This window comes from Meriones unguiculatus, chromosome 9 (assembly GCF_030254825.1).
Source record: "Meriones unguiculatus strain TT.TT164.6M chromosome 9, Bangor_MerUng_6.1, whole genome shotgun sequence".
NCBI lineage: Eukaryota > Metazoa > Chordata > Mammalia > Rodentia > Muridae > Meriones > Meriones unguiculatus.
The window spans coordinates 3506479-3519113 of NC_083357.1; the positions used below are offsets into that span (position 1 = coordinate 3506479).

At 55.2% G+C, this 12635-nt stretch overlaps 1 protein-coding gene across 3 annotated transcripts in view; it reads left to right on the plus strand.

Annotated features, from left to right (window-relative positions):
• Positions 1 to 1035: 1035 nt before the first annotated feature.
• Positions 1036 to 12635, plus strand: part of Zmiz1 (zinc finger MIZ-type containing 1) — a 200199-nt gene continuing 188599 nt past the window's right edge. Inside the window, exon 1 of one of the 3 annotated variants that reach the window (XM_060390700.1) lies at positions 1036 to 1599. The gene's annotated coding sequence lies outside the window, so the exon portion shown is untranslated. The remainder of the gene's footprint in view (positions 1600 to 12635) is intronic. The other 2 variants (XM_060390698.1, XM_060390699.1) reach the window with 2 other exon arrangements.

The following is a 12635-nucleotide window of genomic DNA, read 5'->3' on the forward strand; positions in this document are numbered from 1 at the left end:
CTTTAGGACTGGAGTACCTCTAGTCAGGAGCGTTGGGGGGTGAGGAATGGATGCGAGGGAGTAAGGGGGACATTACATTTGTATGTGTGTGAGAACGTGAGGCGTAGTGCACGGGGAAATGCCTCGTGTTTTGTTTTTTAAAACGTACTGAGGGTGGTGTGCAGAGATATTTGTGCGTACAGTTGTACGCGTCCGAGTGCACTATCTGAGATGAAAAGTGTGTACAAGTGTGTTTCTGGACGGGCCAGCTCGCTTGCTATGCTGAGAGGGTAGGCGCAAACTTGCGTGCCGTTTGTGTAGGAGTTTCTGTGTGTGGCAATGGACGTGAGCCAGAGAGAGTGCGCACTTGGATAATCTCGGGGGGCGGGTCTGCGAGGGAGACCCCCGCGAGTGGGCGCACCAAACTGTGCGTCGCGAGGGCCCTCGGCCGCTGCAGGAGTGGTGCCCGGCCCTGGGCTGGGAGCTGGCTTGGGTGATCTCCACCTCTGCAGCGCGGGAGCGCTCGGCTCGCGGCGCCCTGAAGCGCTGGGCTCTAGGGCGTCCCAGTCTCCGAACTTCAGTGACGGCGGGGACGAGTGCTCCTCTCCACACCCCTCCCTCCTCCTCAGGCGTCAACGGAGGCGCGCCTCAGCCTCCCCTGCGCCACCCGCGGCCAAAGTTAGGGTCCTCTCACCCTCTCTCTGTCACCCCATTTTAGGAACAATCCCGAAGTCTTGGGGGAAGCTTCGCACACCTCTCATTAGCAATTCAGCCACCCCAATTCGGATCGCTCACAGTACCTGCGGCCCCACTGTGCTCCCGCAGGGGGCCAGCAGGAAGCGGGGTACGGCTTCTGGCCTTAATTTGCTTCTACCAATGCGGCCCCCTCCTAGGCACATCGCCTCCCCGCTCCAAACTTACGCGATTGGGGTGGGGGGAGCGGTATTAAAGAGCAGGGAAGGGAGGCGAGAGCAGGGACAAAAGTGAACCAGCAGCATAGGAGGGTGGGGGTGGCGCGGAGCCTGCCGGGGTCGGGAAAAGAAGCTCAGAGAGCTGAGAGCTGGGAACTGGGAAGAAAGGGAGGAAAAGAAGGGAAAGGAGAGGAGAGGCGGAAAGGAAAGGGAAAGGGAGAGCGCAGTGGGCGCGCAGATGGAGAACGAACCAAGGCGAGCAGAGGTGAGCGCTGAAGGCGCGGCGCTCCGCTCCCGCCGCTACTCCGTGCCGGCTTTTGCGGGAGGCCGGCGGCGCGGGGCCCTTTGGAAATAGAATAGCCAATGTAATCTGACACTTCAACTTGCTCGGCTCCGGGCGAGTTGGTTCACTTACTCACCCCCTAACGCCGAGTTCCTTTTCACTGTCTGTGGACATTAAAAAAGCGAGCGGCGGCGGCGGGCGCCCGCGAGAGCAAGCGGCCGGCCGGGAGAGCAGCTATCGGGCCGCAGAGCAAGCGAGCAGCGTCGCGGCGCAGCGCGGCGACCCCAGCCCCGGCCGGCGAGGAGCCGGAGCCGGAGCTAAGAGGATCTCCGCGCTCTCTCTGCGCTCCTCCCGGCTCCAGCCGGCCCTACCCGGCGGTGGCGGCGGCGCGTCCTCCAGCGGTGGCAGTGGTGCTCGCAGCGCCCGGTAAGTTTGGGGACGGAGCCAGGAGCCCGTTAGCACCGAGGCTTCCACCCGGTCCCCGCGGATCTTCGGGGTGCGAGCGTAGGGTACTGTACTGGGGCTTTACGCTTAAAGGCTTAGGCTCCGGCGGGGCGAGAGGGGACAGCTGTGTGGGCTCGGTGCGTTGCCCTGGCCGCCGGGGGCGGAGGCCCTGGCCACCAGTGAGCGCCTGGCTGTGTTCAGCGGCTCTACCCAGCGGGGTGAGCGCGAGGACCCCGGGATCATCGGGTGTGCGGGGCACCGGTGCGGTTGTGTGCGCTCGGACTCGGTGCCCGCCTCCTGCCGGCGCGCCTCCAGCCGGCGCTCGGAACAGTCGGGGCCGGCCGGGATACAGATTCAGAGGAGGGAGGGAAGGACCCAGGAAGGACTCGCTGGTTCTCCCTTGCCTCCTTTGGAAAGATGTGAAGTTGTGCTCTTGTGTGCGGAGGAGAACCTCCGGGAAGACGCAGGGTTCCAGGGTGGCCAGGGTTGGCGGTGTTAAGTTGTGCCTCCGAATTTCTATGGAGAACACACTTTTGTACACGAGAGACGGGGGCGCGGTTAAGTTGTTTTGGGGGGAGAATGGCCCGAGGAAACGCGGCGCGTGCTGAAGCTGGGCACGCTGAGGGGAGCGTGTGGAGGCTTCTCGTTGGGGCTTCGGAAGCCGAAGGGGCTTTCAGGCTAACGCCTGGCCGGGGCAGCCCCAGTCGGGAGGCAAGCCCAAGGGAAGAAGAGGAAGATGTGTCTGTGTGCGTGCGCGCGCGTTGCAAATACGAAAGTAATTTCCCCGTGTTCTTTCTTCCTCTCTGTCTCCGGTGGCGGTGGCCCCGGGGGAGTGGGAGGCCGGCCCGCGCGGAGGTTGAGGGGCCGGACTGGAGCCGAAGCTCGGTCCGGATGGTGGGGGGAAGCTCTGAAAGCTTGTTTCACATTCCTGGCGTCAGGGCCGGGGCGAAAACAGTGGGGAGCACGGCCTCGGTGTCGCGGTGCAGGCTGCGGGAGCGCGTCGCCCACTGGCCGGGGACATCTGTCCAGGAAGCTGGCCAGGCGGGGAGAGGGCGCGGTGAAGAGGGCAGGCTCCCCGCCCTGGAGCGGTAGGGGCGCGGGCGAGGGGCGACCGCCCCTCCCGGCCATTGTGCGCCAGCAGATTTTCACGGGAGACTGCCCCGAAGCAGCCGGAGAAGGCCAGGAGCCGGCCACAGCCTCGGGTTTAAAAGACACTCCAGGAATGTAAACAACCCGGGCGGGAGGGCTAGCGGACCCGAGCGCGCCAGGATTGCCGGCCGGGGCCCCCCACCCTTCCCCGGGGACGGCCGACCGGCGCGGCTACTCTGCCCTTCCGTCTACCTGCCGCAAACTTTTTTCTCCTCTGTTTTACAGTTCCACCTTGTGCCTCCAGCCCGGAGCAGGGCGAGGGCCTCTCCTACAACCCGGGCTCAGGGAGCCTGGTAGCCCGCACCCGACCCGGCAGTCCCCGCGGCCAGAACTCTGCTTCTGCCGAGAGCCTGGGCGATGTCTGCCCCGGGAGCTGCAGCTCCTTGGGCTGGCGGTGCTAGGAGTAGCTGGGGCTTGGAGCCTGCCCGCCTGGATTGCTCGCTTGCTCTCTCCCGCCCTCCTTCCCGCGGCTCCTTCCCCCGCTCTCCCCCTTCCCCTTTCCCCTGACTGCTTTTCCAATGCCCTGACATGAGGGAGGAAGATTTAACTTGGCAGCCCAAACAAATGTTCTCTCTGAGATCTCCAAGAAGCTGGCTGGCGGCTGGGCTGGCGGGGTGAGTGCACCGCTCGGCCAGCCTTTCCCTCCTCTCTGCACTGCCAGGGACATTTGGAGCCCCGTGGGTGGACAGCCCCGGGCATGGACATGGGGACCAACCCCCGGGATTTGGAAGGGCGGTCTGTGGGCTGCGCCTGTGGATGCCCCTGCCATGGCTACACAGAGAGCCATTGGCTCCAGCTGCCTCCTGGTGCCAATGGTTTTCTGAAGGGTTTTCTTGAGCAACAGTTTGCCTCTGCTGCAACCTGGGAGCTGGGCCTGGTGGACCACAGGGTTAACTAGTGCAGTCTCCTCCCTCCCTCGTGGGTGTGAGGACAGGCTGGTTACACAGGGCAGGGCAGGAGGCCAGAGGCTGTTCCCAGAGGTGCCTGGTTTTGCTTATTATTGTTTTGTTTTCTGTTTTCTGGTTTTCGTTTTTGTTTTTTTGAAGGTACTGATAAATGGATGGTGGCTGAGGCTGGAGAAAGAGGCGACCTGACCTGGCTGGTGGTGAATTCCAGCCTGCCTCTCTGTGCTTGCACGAGTGTGGAAGCCTATGAGCTATTTGGGAAGTTTAGATGAGGGAGGAAGCCCATGGCCTTTCTTATCCAGGCTGGTTTTTTAGGAGGCCCAAAGCAGGGGGAATTCCTGGCCTCTTGCTTGGGATCCCTGGCCCCTGACAGAAGCAGAGGGCTTGTGAACACCCGGGAGCCTTGTGCTGACCTTTCCCTCTTCAAGAAGAGGATGTTGAAACACCAGCATCAAACAAAAGGCACATTGAAAGCCCTATCTCCCTTGGAGCGCGTGTGGCTAGGGGTGCTTTTGGAGGGAGATGGTGTTTTCCTCTGAGTTTTATGATTTTGGTTGTTTTGTTTTTTCCCAAATGACAGAAGCATCACTGGCCCCGAGTCACAGGGTTAGGAGACCTAGTTTTCTCATATGAATCAGAAGTTTAGACTTGGGAACGTGGTGACTGGGACTGGGGGAGGAGCTACAGAGTTTCCAGGACTTGAGCTGCGGTTGTAAGACTTTCTGAGTACTGTTCACAGACTCACAGAGGGGACTGGACTTAAAAAAAAAAAAAAAACCTGAATAAATAGCCTTGTCTGTGAAGAAACTGTTACTGGCTTATTTGTGGGGACAAAATGTTCTTTTTTTTTCCCCTCCTAAAGAAATGGGGGGGGGGGAATCCAGGGCAAATGATAGACGACTTAGAAGCTGGGTTTTGGCTCCAACACACCTTCATGCGTGTGCGCGTGTTTGTGTGTGTTTCTGTGTGTGTGCATGCAACACTTCTCTAGCCACAGCAATCCCATCTTTTCATCCCTGGCCCCTGTTTAGGCAACCCAACACAGCACAGTTGTCCACAGGTTCGCTCCTGCCAGAAGATCGGAGGAAGAACCCAGCTAAGAAGCGTCTTAGCTAGGAGTAGCTGGGGCTTGGAGCCTGACTAACGAGAGTGGGTAAAGAAGGAAGACACCTTCTGAAGCCTGTATATGTCCTTAGAACCCGGGTGCAAGAGGGGCTCTGTAGGAAGCTTCAACACCTAGCTTCAATCTGAGATTTTACCCTAAGACTTTGACCCAAAGTCTTAGGGTAAAATGTTGTAAGAAATCTGTGCAGCAGCAAGTTAATTTGGGGAAGTTTCTGTGGGCATGGTGGCATGATACCAAGATGTAGGGCCTGCCGAATAGTGACCAGGTCCCTTACATTTTCATTCATAACTGCTCCCATGGGTCCTTGCCAGGCCCCTGCCTCTCTTGCATCTTTATGAGATTCCTTGGGTTTTGTGTAGACAACAAAGGCCACTGCCCTAATTACCCCTGACCCTGACCCTGCGGCTGCAGTTTCTCCTGGTGACTGCTGGATCCTCTCAGCAGGACACAGCAGCCTCTACCCAGGCCCTCTTTGAGGGGAAAATCTTTGTCCTGAAGATACCCTGTGGCTGGGGTTGTGGCAGTCTGCCCGGGTGCATGGAGCCTGGCCTGGAAGCTCCAGTCATGAGTCTGATGTTAGGATCTCCCTCAAGGAAGCAGCACACAGCAAATCCTTCCACAGACACAAGACAGGAGAAAGGACAAGGTATCAAGGAGCTGTAGCTTGATGGCTGTGTGGGCCGGCAGACAGACCCTGCTGGGCCTCAGTCTCCTGTCATCCTACATGGTTGCCGGAGGATGAGGCAGTTACAAACATTTGAGTCTTTATCCTGAAGCTTAGGCAGACTCTGATGCAGAATAGACAGATGACAAAAGGGCCAGATTGAGAGTGAGAAATGCTGGAAACATTTTTCAGAAGTTGTTCCATTATCCCTGCTTACCTCTCTGATAGCTGACAGCTGACTGTTCAGCCTCAGCTTGCATGTCTCCTGTGACAGGGAGCCCACCACTTCTGTACTCATTGGACAGCTTCTGGAGAGCCAAACCTCCCGATTGATCCTAAGTTTGGGCTTAAGATGCTGGGGCCTCTGCAACCACAGTCTCATTTTTCCTTAGTGATCATAAGGCCCAAGTCCTGTATCCAGGCTTTAGTGATAAGTGTGCGTTGTGGTGAAGAGCACTCTTCCAGTGGCTGTTTCCAGCCTTACTGGGATGCAGAGAAGGGTCTGCCCAGAAGGTCTTCCATTGGTTCTAGGTACTAGGCTTACCTCTTGACACTTTCTTTCCTCAAATTGTGCATGACCTGGGAGGAGTTACATAATGAGGATAGGGTCAGGTCAGGGACCCAGGATTGACTATTCATGTGTTTAATAAGAATCTGCAGAGTGAAGACAGTGGCCCACGAGACCCAGAACTATGCAAGACCCTCTAGGAGCTTTTGTCCAGCAAGGACAGAAAGACCAATACAAATAAATAATTACCCACCAGCCTCTGGCTGCTTGCCATTTACACATGAGAAAGGGCGTGGCCACAGCCCCTTTCTTTGCCTGGCATGGCCCACCTAGAATCATTTTTCAAATTTGTTTGCTCCCATCAACAACAATGTCAGCTACTGTATGGAATTACTTCCATTTAACAGAGAAGGAAAGTAGAGCTCAGGTTGAGGCGAGAGAGACTGGCTAATCCAGGACTCAACTCCAGACTTTACAGACTCCTACATCACAGTGGATTGAGTAACAGCCTCCAACTCTGCTGGGATGTACCACAGAAATCCATGTGGGCCCTGGGGTGGGAGGGAGGAGTGAGCAGAAGCTGCACTTATTTCCAGAGAGGGTCACAGGTGGGGCTCCGTGCAGCTGGCAATACATGGTCTATGTCCCTAGCAATTCTCTCTCTCTCTCTCTTCTTTCTCTTTTTGCCCCATCTAGCACTTACCCTGAACCTCAGATGCTGCCTGACTAGGCGTAATGTATGCACCAGGTTCAGCTCTGCCTGGCCCTGGAGGAGGAAGCAAGATTGTCCCTGGGCTGCTATGGTTTCTATAGATACAGAGTGTGACTCAAACTGCCCCTCCTCTGGCTGAGTCAGTCTCCTACACTGTGTAGGGTGGCCGCCCTATAGGGCCCATGGGTTCCTTCCCCCAGTAGCCACCACCATCTGGAGCCTACTTGAGTGCCACCCTTTGACACCCACTTAGGTTGGTGGGTTTGTGGGCAGTGGGTAACTGGGCAGACTGAGATGGCACCTCCCCACCAAGTCTGACCTGGGCTGGCCGGGCACACCTGTGCAGGTAATGACTGTCGCCCTGAGGGCCAGGCGCCTGCCCCTCCCATCAGACCCAGCTGCCAGGGTTTCTACAGGGTTGTGCTGGGGGAGGCCGGGGTGTCTGAGCTAATTAGATTTCTTGGATTTCAACGCTCCCCTAATCCTGTTAGCCTGGCTGTAACTGTAACCACTTCAAGGTTTGGGCCATGGCAAGCTGTTGAGGACAGGCAGTGTGTGGAGACTGTTCTGCCCAGCCCTGGCCCTAGACCGACGGCTGGGGCTGGGGACTGCCTTTCCAGGTCTCCTGGGTGGTGGCGGTGGTAGCAGCAGCAGTGGCAGTGGCCATGGCCATGGTGGTGGTGGTGGTGGTGGTGGTGGTGGTGGTGGTGGTGGTGTTTTTCTAGAGCATATCTGTATCCCAATCTGTCAGGATAGATAATGTCCCTCCAAAGATCTCCCAGCTCAAATCCTTGTCAGAACCAGTGGGGAAACCGAGGAAAAGAGGGACAGGAAATGACAGAGGGATTCAATAAATAGGGTGGCTTGTTCCTGGGAACATCAGGGCAGGCTCTGAATTCTCAGGAGCTATGAACCTTCCTGAGACACCAGTCCCCAGAAACAAGGTTTGAGGGAGCCTCTTCCCCTGTTGGTGGGCTCCCCATGCCACTCCCCCTCCCCTGAGCACACATGCAGATATGTACACACGCTCAGCTCTGCCTGTCTTCCTCCCTTGCCCTCAAATATGGGGGAGTTTGATTCTTCTTGTCTATCAGTCTTCCCCGTACCCTTGTCAAAAGCAATGCAGATCATGACATGGCCAGGCCACTGATGGGGAGACAGTGTCAGAATGTAACTCTTTTGTAATTTCAAAGGCACCTTGTTGTCCAAAATTCCTTTGGGGTGTCTGACTTGAATGGAAACTACTCACAAGAAGGGGTTCCTCTGTGGTCTGCAGAACCCCTCCCTTGGAGGCTCCCCCTAAACCCCAGAAGGCTCAGCTTATATGCTTTGGGCCATAAGAAGAAATGCCCCTTCTACCACAGAACCTACTTCTGGGCTTTGAGCTACTAAGCGTATAGGGTTCGGGGACTGTCTGTCTTTTTCTAGCACAGGAAGCGGAACCTTAGAAAACAATGATTAACTTCAGTCAAGGTTAGCAGTACACAGAGCTGAACTGGGCTTTGCCGGTTTATGAGTTCCTTAGACATTTACTGAACATCTACCTTGGCCAGGCCTAGCTCCAGCCTTTAGTGCACTTCAGGCTGTAACCTAGCTCAGGATCCCAGCTGGACTGAGGGAGGCTAGGGCTGGCCCCTGAGTTTGTTTTAGTGACAGCCTCTAAACCTCTGTAGCACACAAGCTCAAGTGTATGCATGTGTGTATAAGTTTACAGGTTGAGTACAATGCTGATGTGAGGGAAATAAAACCAAGTTCCTCTGGAGAGAGTCCAAGCTTTCACCTGCCAAGGCTTCCTTTCTCTTTCCCACATATCCCCCAACCCATTTCATGCTGACTGTGAGCTTGATAGCTGATGGCTTGTTTGCCCACTGCCCTTTCCTCTGTGGACAAGGAAGCAGGGTTTGAACCTGCTTGCTCCTCCCTAAGAGTCACCTGTGTCAGGTCCAGGTGACAGCTGCAGGAGGAAAAAGGGACTGGGCTCAGAATGCAATTATCTGAACCTTGCTCTGTCCCCAAGGCTCCTGCCTGATCTCTCACACTGCGCCCTGGGTGGACCTTGACCTCAGCTAGGTCAGGTGAGAAGCTCAGGACACCATTCCAACAGCAAGGCGAGGAATCTCACCGAGGAACAGACGGAACCAGGAGCTATCTGGAAAGAGTCTTAACTTTTTCTCCTGGTGTTTGGAAGCACAAGGAGTCCTTCCAAAGTCTCTGTCTTTCTGGATGGCAGATGAGGAAAGCCCAAGCCTAGGCCTCCGGTCCAAAAAGATGGCTTTCCTACAGCAGGGTGTCATGGAAAGGAAGCTGGTGAGGGGCTGGTTCAGGAGGAGAGAATTGTGTATCACTGAGGTTGCTGTTTACACACTTGAAATCATTTACTGAAAGCCCCTCAATCCCTGCTACTGTGTGTGTGTGTGTGTGTGTGTGTGTGTGTATGTGTGTGTGTGTGTGTTTGTGTGTGTGTGATTAGGCAAGCCAGAAGCTCAGGACAGCCATCTACTTTGTATTCTAAAACAGGGTTTCTCACTGGGACCTTAGCTGATTAGGCCAAGGGGGCTACCGGAGCCTGAGGGTCTTCCTGTCTCTGCCTCCCAGCCCTGGGGTTGTAAGAGTGCCCTCACTACAATAGGCTTTTTATGTGGGTTCTGGAGATTGAACTAGCTCTTCTTCACACTGACATGGCAGTGTTTCTGGGACCAAGATACCTCTCTCCACAGCCCTGCTTTAGGATTTTCTCTGGCTGCCTGGCGTCAGCTCTCAACTCCACCTTTTATGGTTGACACCTCTGACCTTGGCCTCCACATCTGTAAAAGAGTCATTCATGCTCTAACAATCACTAACACGCTGCCAGCGGGTTGAGAAGCTACAGAGTGCTCAGTGCCTGGCATGTGGCAAGTGCCTCAGCACTGTCATGGGTGTCCTCCCAAAGCCTCACCTCCAGTGTACTGATTGCTCAAGGTCAAACTGAGTCAGGACCAACAAAGCTTTCTGGTCCCTTATCTGCAGGGCATTCTGAAGCACGAGATGGGTACCTGTCCTCTCAGAGGCTATAAGTAATAATCCAAGGACATTTTACCTCAACCCACCAAGAGGCCTGTTGCCCCTGGGGAATGTTTAAGTCATCTGGCTTTCTGTCTGAGAGTCTTGTTTTCCCTCAGGTAAACTGAGCCAGGAGATTCTCTTCTGGCTTCTCTCCATGTGATAAGACCCAGCATGGACCAGGTCCTGACACCTGCTCAGCTCTGTGCAGGACAGCTGTGAAGGACAGAGAATGGCCCTTTTGGCTGGTCATGGAGCCCCCTGAGCTTCAGTTTTCTTACCCACTGATTATGAGTTAGGATGATATCACAGCATCCTGATACGAGTTGATGGGGTAATACAGTCCCCCCGAATCTCCTGGGAAACCGGCAGCCTAGTTTGCTTGAGAGGAAGTCTTATAGTAAAGAGCACTCGGCCTCATTCTGGTATCCTCTGTCTTCTGGGGAGACGGCCCCAAGCTTGCTGCAGCGTGGACACCTGAGAGCAGAGGATGCCAACAAGGCTGGAGTCCCTGGCCACGAGAGGAATAGCTGGACGTGTCTTGAAGCTCCTCTTGGTCACATTCCAGCTCTGTGTGTGACCTCTCCCTTCAGAGGACATTGTCTTTAGAGGCCTGCTTCTCATCCAGTTTGACACTTTACTGGTGAGAATACTGAGGTAGAAGGAAGGGAAAGGACACATCTGATGTCCTTAGCAAAAGAGGTTCAAGACGCATTACCTGGCCCAGGGCTTGGGTGATCCCAGGGAATGTAGGATGAATAGTCATAGGTATGGCCTTCTGGGATAGGCTGATGTCCTGGGAAACGGTGCTGTCTTCTGCTGCTTGGGGTGTGCTATGTCTGGATTCAGTCCTCAGCTTTTTCCTAGGAATTGTGCAGGCCAGGTCAGAACTAATGCGGGTCATCTCTTCCTGGGGTTGGGGGCCCTGACACTGTGGAGAAAGACGCTCAGCCCGCAGAAGTGCTGCCTGCCCTGAGATGATGAAGCGCCTTCTCTGGGGGCATATTTTGCATGCAGAGAGGCAGTTTGGGTAGGGCCTTGAGGAGGGCTGTGACCCCCACCTACCACTGTGGTTAACACATCATTTCTCTGGTGCTAGTCTTGGTTTCTGAGTTTCTGGACTTTGGGACGTGGACTAAGTAGCTGGCAGGGAGAGGACGGTGTTCATTGGCCATCAGTTTCCCTGCTCATTGTGCACGGGCCATTGGACCCCTGGTACCTCATGGGGTCTCAGATCCTGGGAGAAGATATGAAAGTTGGGGGGCGGGGATTCTAGTTTTGCTTTCATGATGGTCTGTGGAGCTATGAGCTCAGCCTCTGCTGGACCTCTCTGCTGAAACGGGGGAGGGGGGGCACTGAAGGGCCCCCACCCGGCCTGAGCTGACTTTGAAGTTTTGTTATTCCTTGTCAGCTTAGCTGGTCCCTTTATGAAGGGGTGGGCATGCTTGGAGAATTCGACTCCTTCCAGCCTCAGAATTCTTGGGTTTCTCATCTTGGCTGGTTTCCTTCCTTGCCTGCTCCCTAGAGGTGCCTAGGAGCACTCACAGGCTCCCCACACCTTTGTTTCCAGTATTCCTGAGACCCTTGCTGCTCAAGTCCTCAGGCTACCTTGGCAGCCACCTCCCCTGCTGCCTGTCGTGCGGATTTCCGCCCTGTGCATGATATTCCCCACGGTGACATGTGTGGCCTTGTACCCCTCCAGGAGTGGGCTCCTGCTCACTCCCCATTGTTCTTTCCAACTAAGTTCCACGTTACGAAGAGCTTAGAATGGCTCCCGAGGCCCAGTTCTCATCCCAGAACCATGAAGATTGGACTCATCCCTCATTTACACAGCAGAATTGTAGCACCCGAGTCCTCCTCGGCTGAATCTAAGGCAGGAGGAAGCGCAGTGGACGCCCTGGAGGAGATGGCTTTCTTTTGGCCCTGAGTTTCTTAATCAGGGTTTTTATTGCTGTGATAAAACACCATTACCAAAGCAACATGAAGAAGAAAGGGTTTATTGCATCTTACAGCTTGCAGTCCACCATCTAGGAAATTCAGGGCAAGCACTCAACTCAGCGACCTAGAGGCAGGAGCTGATACTGAGTCTGTGGAGGGGTGCTGTGTAATGGCCTGCTCTCAGGACTTGTTCAGCTTCCTTTCCCTGCCTTCTTGGAGCACCTGGGACCACCAGCCCAGCGACGGTCTCACCCTGTTGATCACTAATTAAGAAGATGCACTACAGACTTGCGTACAAGTTAGTCTTATGGAGCCATTTTCTCAACGGAGAGTCCCTCTTCCCAAATGGCTCTAGCTTGTCAAGTTGAAATAAAACTAGCCAGTGCCCAGGGCCTTCTTAGTTCCTTTGCGTCTAGGCTGCTTGAATACTTCAGGCTGGACCAGGAGGTAATACGCTCGGGTTGTAGGATGTGAAGTGGCTGGGGAGGCACCGATGGCAGATTGTTAGGTCTCAAGGGGAAGAAAGTGCTGGCATTTGCTGAGGAAGCAGGATCCTGTAGTGGGTGCTTCTGGAGGTGGTTTTGTCTTTTGGATCCTTCCTGCCATATTCATTCACCACTGGGGCTGGAGCCCTGTCCGGGGAGGTGGGGGCAGTATGGATGTGAGAAGTGTTTCCTCTCTAGCCTCCTCCCCGCTGATACTCAGTGGAGCCCAACTTGTCCCTCACTCCCCACAGCCATCTGTCCTGGCAGGCACATCCCACCCAGATACTCCCAGGCTCTGAAGCCCAGGGCTCTGGGCAAGAAGCACTGGGTTTGGGATCAGAACTTTTGGCATTGCTTCCTGCTATGGCATCCTCTGTGGCTGTTAGCGACATTAGACAGGAGGCCCTACCCTTGTCGGATGCTTTGCAGAATTGCTGTGTCAGACGCTGTAGAGTATTATTACCATGTGCATCAATAATAACATCAGCCCAG